The sequence below is a fragment of the Salvelinus fontinalis genome, chromosome 33 (assembly GCF_029448725.1).
Source record: "Salvelinus fontinalis isolate EN_2023a chromosome 33, ASM2944872v1, whole genome shotgun sequence".
Lineage (NCBI taxonomy): Eukaryota > Metazoa > Chordata > Actinopteri > Salmoniformes > Salmonidae > Salvelinus > Salvelinus fontinalis.
Window position 1 is genome coordinate 12691547 of NC_074697.1, and position 7500 is coordinate 12699046.

At 50.6% G+C, this 7500-nt stretch overlaps 1 protein-coding gene across 1 annotated transcript in view; it reads left to right on the forward strand.

Moving 5' to 3' along the window:
* Window positions 1-7500, forward strand: part of LOC129832524 (uncharacterized) — a 70288-nt gene that overhangs the window by 35748 nt on the left and 27040 nt on the right.

A 7500-nucleotide genomic window follows, 5' to 3' on the forward strand; every position in this document is an offset into this window, starting at 1 on the left:
GGAATACTTGTCCCCCAGCAGGAGGTCTTGTGTTGTAGTAGATGGAATACTTGTTCCCCAGCAGGAGGTCTTGTGTGGTAGTAGATGGAATACTTGTTCCCCAGCAGGAGGTCTTGTGTGGTAGTAGATGGAATACTTGTTCCCCAGCAGGAGGTCTTGTCTGGTAGTAGATGGAATACTTGTTCCCCAGCAGGAGGTCTTGTGTGGTAGTAGATGGAATACTTGTTCCCCAGCAGGAGGTCTTGTCTGCTAGTAGATGGAATACTTGTTCTCCAGCAGGAGGTCTTGTGTGGTAAGAGATGGAATACTTGTTCCCCAGCAGGAGGTCTTGTGTGGTAGGAGATGGAATACTTGTTCCCCAGCAGGAGGTCTTGTGTGGTAGGAGATGGAATACTTGTTCCCCAGCAGGAGGTCTTGTGTGGTAGTAGATGGAATACTTGTTCCCCAGCAGGAGGTCTTGTGTGGTAGGAGATGGAATACTTGTTCCCCAGCAGGAGGTCTTGTGTGGTAGTAGAGGGAATACTTGTCCCCCAGCAGGAGGTCTTGTGTGGTAGGAGATGGAATACTTGTTCCCCAGCAGGACGTCTTGTGTGGTAGTAGATGGAATACTTGTTCCCCAGCAGGAGGTCTTGTGTGGTAGGAGATGGAATACTTGTTCCCCAGCAGGAGGTCTTGTGTGGTAGTAGAGGGAATACTTGTCCCCCAGCAGGAGGTCTTGTGTGGTAGGAGATGGAATACTTGTTCCCCAGCAGGAGGTCTTGTGTGGTAGTAGATGGAATACTTGTTCCCCAGCAGGAGGTCTTGTGTGGTAGTAGATGGAATACTTGTTCCCCAGCAGGAGGTCTTGTGTGGTAGTAGATGGAATACTTGTTCCCCAGCAGGAGGTCTGGTGTGGTAGTAGATGGAATACTTGTTCCCCAGCAGGAGGTCTTGTGTGGTAGTAGATGGAATACTTGTCCCCCAGCAGGAGGTGTTGTGTGGTAGGAGATGGAATACTTGTTCCCCAGCAGGAGGTCTTGTGAGGTAGTAGATGGAATACTTGTTCCCCAGCAGGAGGTCTTGTGTTGTAGTAGATGGAATACTTGTTCCCCAGCAGGAGGTCTTGTGTGGTAGTAGATGGAATACTTGTTCCCCAGCAGGAGGTCTTGTGTGGTAGTAGATGGAATACTTGTCCCCCAGCAGGAGGTGTTGTGTGGTAGGAGATGGAATACTTGTTCCCCAGCAGGAGGTCTTGTGAGGTAGTAGATGGAATACTTGTTCCCCAGCAGGAGGTCTTGTGTTGTAGTAGATGGAATACTTGTTCCCCAGCAGGAGGTCTTGTGTGGTAGTAGATGGAATACTTGTTCCCCAGCAGGAGGTCTTGTGTGGTAGTAGATGGAATACTTGTCCCCCAGCAGGAGGTCTTGTAGTAGATGGAATACTTGTCCCCCAGCAGGAGGTCTTGTAGTAGATGGAATACTTGTCCCCCAGCAGGAGGTCTTGTAGTAGATGGAATACTTGTCCCCCAGCAGGAGGTCTTGTGGTAGATGGAATACTTGTCCCCCAGCAGGAGGTCTTGTGGTAGATGGAATACTTGTCCCCCAGCAGGAGGTCTTGTGTTGTAGTAGATGGAATACTTGTTCCCCAGCAGGAGGTCTTGTGTGGTAGGAGATGGAATACTTGTTCCCCAGCAGGAGGTCTTGTGTGGTAGTAGATGGAATACTTGTTCCCCAGCAGGAGGTCTTGTGTGGTAGTAGATGGAATACTTGTTCCCCAGCAGGAGGTCTTGTGTGGTAGTAGATGGAATACTTGTTCCCCAGCAGGAGGTCCTGTGTGGTAAGAGATGGAATACTTGTTCCCCAGCAGGAGGTCTTGTGTGGTAGTAGATGGAATACTTGTTCCCCAGCAGGAAGTCTTGTGTGGTAGTAGATGGAATACTTGTTCCCCAGCAGGAGGTATTGTGTGGTAGTAGATGGAATACTTGTTCCCCAGCAGGAGGTCTTGTGTGGTAGTAGATGTAATACTTGTTCCCCAGCAGGAGGTCTTGTGTGGTAGGAGAAGGAATACTTGTTCCCCAGCAGGAGGTCTTGTGTGGTAGTAGATGGAATACTTGTTCCCCAGCAGGAGGTCTTGTGTGGTAGTAGATGTAATACTTGTTCTCCAGCAGGAGGTCTTGTGTGGTAGTAGATGGAATACTTGTTCCCCAGCAGGAGGTGTGGTAGTAGATGGAATACTTGTTCCCCAGCATGAGGTCTTGTGTGGTAGTAGATGGAAAACTTGTTCCCCAGCAGGAGGTGTGGTAGTAGATGGAATACTTGTTCCCCAGCAGGAGGTCTTGTGTGGTAGTAGATGGAATACTTGTTCCCCAGCAGGAGGTCTTGTGTGGTAGTAGATGGAATACTTGTTCCCCAGCAGGAGGTCTTGTGTGGTAGTAGATGGAATACTTGTTCCCCAGCAGGAGGTCTTGTGTGGTAGTAGATGTAATACTTGTTCCCCAGTAGGAGGTCTTGTGTGGTAGGAGAAGGAATACTTGTTCCCCAGCAGGAGGTCTTGTGTGGTAGTAGATGGAATACTTGTTCCCCAGCAGGAGGTCTTGTGTGGTAGGAGATGGAATACTTGTTCCCCAGCAGGACGTCTTGTGTGGTAGTAGATGGAATACTTGTTCCCCAGCAGGAGGTCTTGTGTGGTAGGAGATGGAATACTTGTTCCCCAGCAGGAGGTCTTGTGTGGTAGTAGAGGGAATACTTGTCCCCCAGCAGGAGGTCTTGTGTGGTAGGAGATGGAATACTTGTTCCCCAGCAGGAGGTCTTGTGTGGTAGTAGATGGAATACTTGTTCCCCAGCAGGAGGTCTGGTGTGGTAGTAGATGGAATACTTGTTCCCCAGCAGGAGGTCTTGTGTGGTAGTAGATGGAATACTTGTCCCCCAGCAGGAGGTGTTGTGTGGTAGGAGATGGAATACTTGTTCCCCAGCAGGAGGTCTTGTGAGGTAGTAGATGGAATACTTGTTCCCCAGCAGGAGGTCTTGTGTTGTAGTAGATGGAATACTTGTTCCCCAGCAGGAGGTCTTGTGTGGTAGTAGATGGAATACTTGTTCCCCAGCAGGAGGTCTTGTGTGGTAGTAGATGGAATACTTGTCCCCCAGCAGGAGGTCTTGTAGTAGATGGAATACTTGTCCCCCAGCAGGAGGTCTTGTAGTAGATGGAATACTTGTCCCCCAGCAGGAGGTCTTGTAGTAGATGGAATACTTGTCCCCCAGCAGGAGGTCTTGTGGTAGATGGAATACTTGTCCCCCAGCAGGAGGTCTTGTGGTAGATGGAATACTTGTCCCCCAGCAGGAGGTCTTGTGTTGTAGTAGATGGAATACTTGTTCCCCAGCAGGAGGTCTTGTGTGGTAGGAGATGGAATACTTGTTCCCCAGCAGGAGGTCTTGTGTGGTAGTAGATGGAATACTTGTTCCCCAGCAGGAGGTCTTGTGTGGTAGTAGATGGAATACTTGTTCCCCAGCAGGAGGTCTTGTGTGGTAGTAGATGGAATACTTGTTCCCCAGCAGGAGGTCCTGTGTGGTAAGAGATGGAATACTTGTTCCCCAGCAGGAGGTCTTGTGTGGTAGTAGATGGAATACTTGTTCCCCAGCAGGAGGTCTTGTGTGGTAGTAGATGGAATACTTGTTCCCCAGCAGGAGGTATAGTGTGATAGTAGATGGAATACTTGTTCCCCAGCAGGAGGTCTTGTGTGGTAGTAGATGTAATACTTGTTCCCCAGCAGGAGGTCTTGTGTGGTAGGAGATGGAATACTTGTTCCCCAGCAGGAGGTCTTGTGTGGTAGTAGATGGAATACTTGTTCCCCAGCAGGAGGTCTTGTGTGGTAGTAGATGTAATACTTGTTCTCCAGCAGGAGGTCTTGTGTGGTAGTAGATGGAATACTTGTTCCCCAGCAGGAGGTGTGGTAGTAGATGGAATACTTGTTCCCCAGCATGAGGTCTTGTGTGGTAGTAGATGGAAAACTTGTTCCCCAGCAGGGGGTGTGGTAGTAGATGGAATACTTGTTCCCCAGCAGGAGGTCTTGTGTGGTAGTAGATGGAATACTTGTTCCCCAGCAGGAGGTCTTGTGTGGTAGTAGATGGAATACTTGTTCCCCAGCAGGAGGTCTTGTGTGGTAGTAGATGGAATACTTGTTCCCCAGCAGGAGGTCTTGTGTGGTAGTAGATGTAATACTTGTTCCCCAGCAGGAGGTCTTGTGTGGTAGGAGAAGGAATACTTGTTCCCCAGCAGGAGGTCTTGTGTGGTAGTAGATGGAATACTTGTTCCCCAGCAGGAGGTCTTGTGTGGTAGTAGATGTAATACTTGTTCTCCAGCAGGAGGTCTTGTGTGGTAGTAGATGGAATACTTGTTCCCCAGCAGGAGGTGTGGTAGTAGATGGAATACTTGTTCCCCAGCATGAGGTCTTGTGTGGTAGTAGATGGAATACTTGTTCCCCAGCAGGAGGTGTGGTAGTAGATGGAATACTTGTTCCCCAGCAGGAGGTCTTGTGTGGTAGTAGATGAAATACTTGTTCCCCAGCAGGAGGTCTTGTGTGGTAGTAGATGGAATACTTGTTCCCCAGCATGAGGTCTTGTGTGGTAGTAGATGTAATACTTGTTCCCCAGCAGGAGGTCTTGTGTGGTAGTAGATGGAATACTTGTTCCCCAGCAGGAGGTCTGGTGTGGTAGTAAATGGAATACTTGTTCCCCAGCAGGAGGTCTTGTGTGGTAGGAGATGGAATACTTGTTCCCCAGCAGGAGGTCTTGTGTGGTAGTAGATGGAATACTTGTTCCCCAGCAGGAGGTCTTGTGTGGTAGTAGATGGAATACTTGTTCCCCAGCAGGAGGTCTTGTGTGGTAGTAGATGGAATACTTGTTCCCCAGCAGGAGGTCTTGTGTGGTAGTAGATGGAATACTTTTCCCCAGCAGGAGGTCTTGTGTGGTAGTAGATGGAATACTTGTTCCCCAGCAGGAGGTCTTGTGTGATAGTAGATGGAATACTTGTTCCCCAGCAGGAGGTCTTGTGTGGTAGTAGATGGAATACTTGTTCTCCAGCAGGAGGTCTTGTGTGGTAGGAGATGGAATACTTGTTCCCCAGCAGGAGGTCTTGTGTGGTAGTAGATGGAATACTTGCTCCCCAGCAGGAGGTCTTGTGTGGTAGTAGATGGAATAGTTGTTCCCCAGCAGGAGGTCTTGTGTGGTAGTAGATGTAATACTTGTTCCCCAGCAGGAGGTCTTGTGTGGTAGTAGATGGAATACTTGTTCCCCAGCAGGAGGTCTGGTGTGGTAGTAGATGGAATACTTGTTCCCCAGCAGGAGATCTTGTGTGGTAGGAGATGTAATACTTGTTCCCCAGCAGGAGGTCTTGTGTGGTAGGAGATGGAATACTTGTTCCCCAGCAGGAGGTCTTGTGTAGTAGGAGATGGAATACTTGTTCCCCAGCAGGAGGTCTGGTGTGGTAGTAGATGGAATACTTGTTCCCCAGCAGGAGATCTTGTGTGGTAGGAGATGTAATACTTGTTCCCCAGCAGGAGGTCTTGTGTGGTAGGAGATGGAATACTTGTTCCCCAGCAGGAGGTCTTGTGTAGTAGGAGATGGAATACTTGTTCCCCAGCAGGAGGTCTCGTGTGGTAGTAGATGGAATACTTGTTCCCCAGCAGGAGGTCTTGTGTGGTAGTAGATGGAATACTTGTTCCCCAGCAGGAGGTCTTGTGTGGTAGTGGATGGAATACTTGTTCCCCAGCAGGAGGTCTTCTGTGGTAGTAGATGGAATACTTGTTCCCCAGCAGGAGGTCTTGTGTGGTAGTATATGGAATACTTGTTCCCCAGCAGGAGGTCTTGTGTGGTAGTAGAAGGAATGCTTGTTCCCCAGCAGGAGGTGTGGTAGGAGAAGGATTACTTGTTCCCCAGCAGGAGGTCTTGTGTGGTAGGAGAAGGAATACTTGTTCCCCAGCAGGAGGTCTTGTGTGGTAGTAGATGGAATACTTGTTCCCCAGCAGGAGGTCTTGTGTGGTAGTAGATGGAATACTTGTTCTCCAGCAGGAGGTCTTGTGTGGTAGTAGATGGAATACTTGTTCTCCAGCAGGAGGTCTTGTCTGGTAGTAGATGGAATACTTGTTCCCCAGCAGGAGGTCTTGTCTGGTAGTAGATGGAATACTTGTTCCCCAGCAGGAGGTCTTGTGTGGTAGTAGAGGGAATACTTGTTCCCCAGCAGGAGGTCTGGTGTGGTAGTAGATGGAATACTTGTTCCCCAGCAGGAGGTCTTGCTGAGATTTTGTGTTTCCTCTCCTCTCCTCTCCTCTCCTCTCCTCTCCTCTCCTCTCCTCTCCTCTCCTCTCCTCTCCTCTCCTCTCCTCTCCTCTTCCTCTCCTCTCCTCCACCTCTCTTTAACTAACTCCTCCTCTCCTCCCTTGCTTCCCTGGACTCAGAGAGAGGTAAACATGTTCTTGTTCTCCCCCATCCACCTCTCCTCTCCTCTCCTCTCCTCTCCTCTCCTCTCCTCTCCTCTCCTCTCCTCTCCTCTCCTCTCCTCTCCTCTCCTCTCTTCTCCTCTCTTCTCCTCTCCTCTCCTCTCCTCTCCTCTCCTCTCCTCTCCTCTCCTCTCCCCCATCCACCTCTCCTCTCCTCTCCTCTCCTCTCCTCTCCTCTCCTCTCCTCTCCTCTCCTCTCTTCTCCTCTCTTCTCCTCTCCTCTCCTCTCCTCTCCTCTCCTCTCCTCTCCTCTCCTCTCCCCCATCCACCTCACCTCTCCTCTCCTCTCCTCTCCCCCCATCCACCTCACCTCTCCTCTCCTCTCCCCCATCCACCTCTCCTCCCCTCTCCCCCCATCCACCTCTCCTCTCCTCTCCTCACCTCTCCTCTCCTCTCCCCCATCCACCTCTCCTCTCCTCTCCTCTCCTCTCCTCTCCTCTCCTCTCCTCTCCTCTCCTCTCCTCTCCTCTCCTCTCCTCTCCTCTCCTCTCCCCCCATCCACCTCTCCCCCCTCCTCTCCTCCCCTCTCCCCCATCCACCTCTCCCCCTCCTCTCCTCTCCTCTCCCCCCATCCACCTCTCCTCCCCTCCTCTCCCCCCATCCACCTCTCTCCCCTCCTCTCCTCTCCCCCCATCCACCTCTCCTCCCCTCTGATGTTCTGGTTATTGTTTTCCTCAGCCTTACTGTCTTCAAGGTGTTTACCAATTGTTAACCCTCTTCTCTGTTAACCCCCCTCTGTTAACCCTCTCCTCTCCTCCTCTGTTAACCCTCTCCTCTCCTCCTCTGTTAACCCTCCTGTTAACCCTCTCCTCCTCTGTTAACCCTCTCCTCTCCTCCTCTGTTAACCCTCTCCTCCTCTGTTAACCCTCTCCTCTCCTCCTCTGTTAACCCTCTCCTCTCCTCCTCTGTTAACCCTCTCCTCTCCTCCTCTGTTAACCCTCTCCTCCTCTGTTAACCCTCTCCTCCTCTGTTAACCCTCTCCTCTCCTCCTCTGTTAACCCTCTCCTCTCCTCCTCTGTTAACCCTGTTAA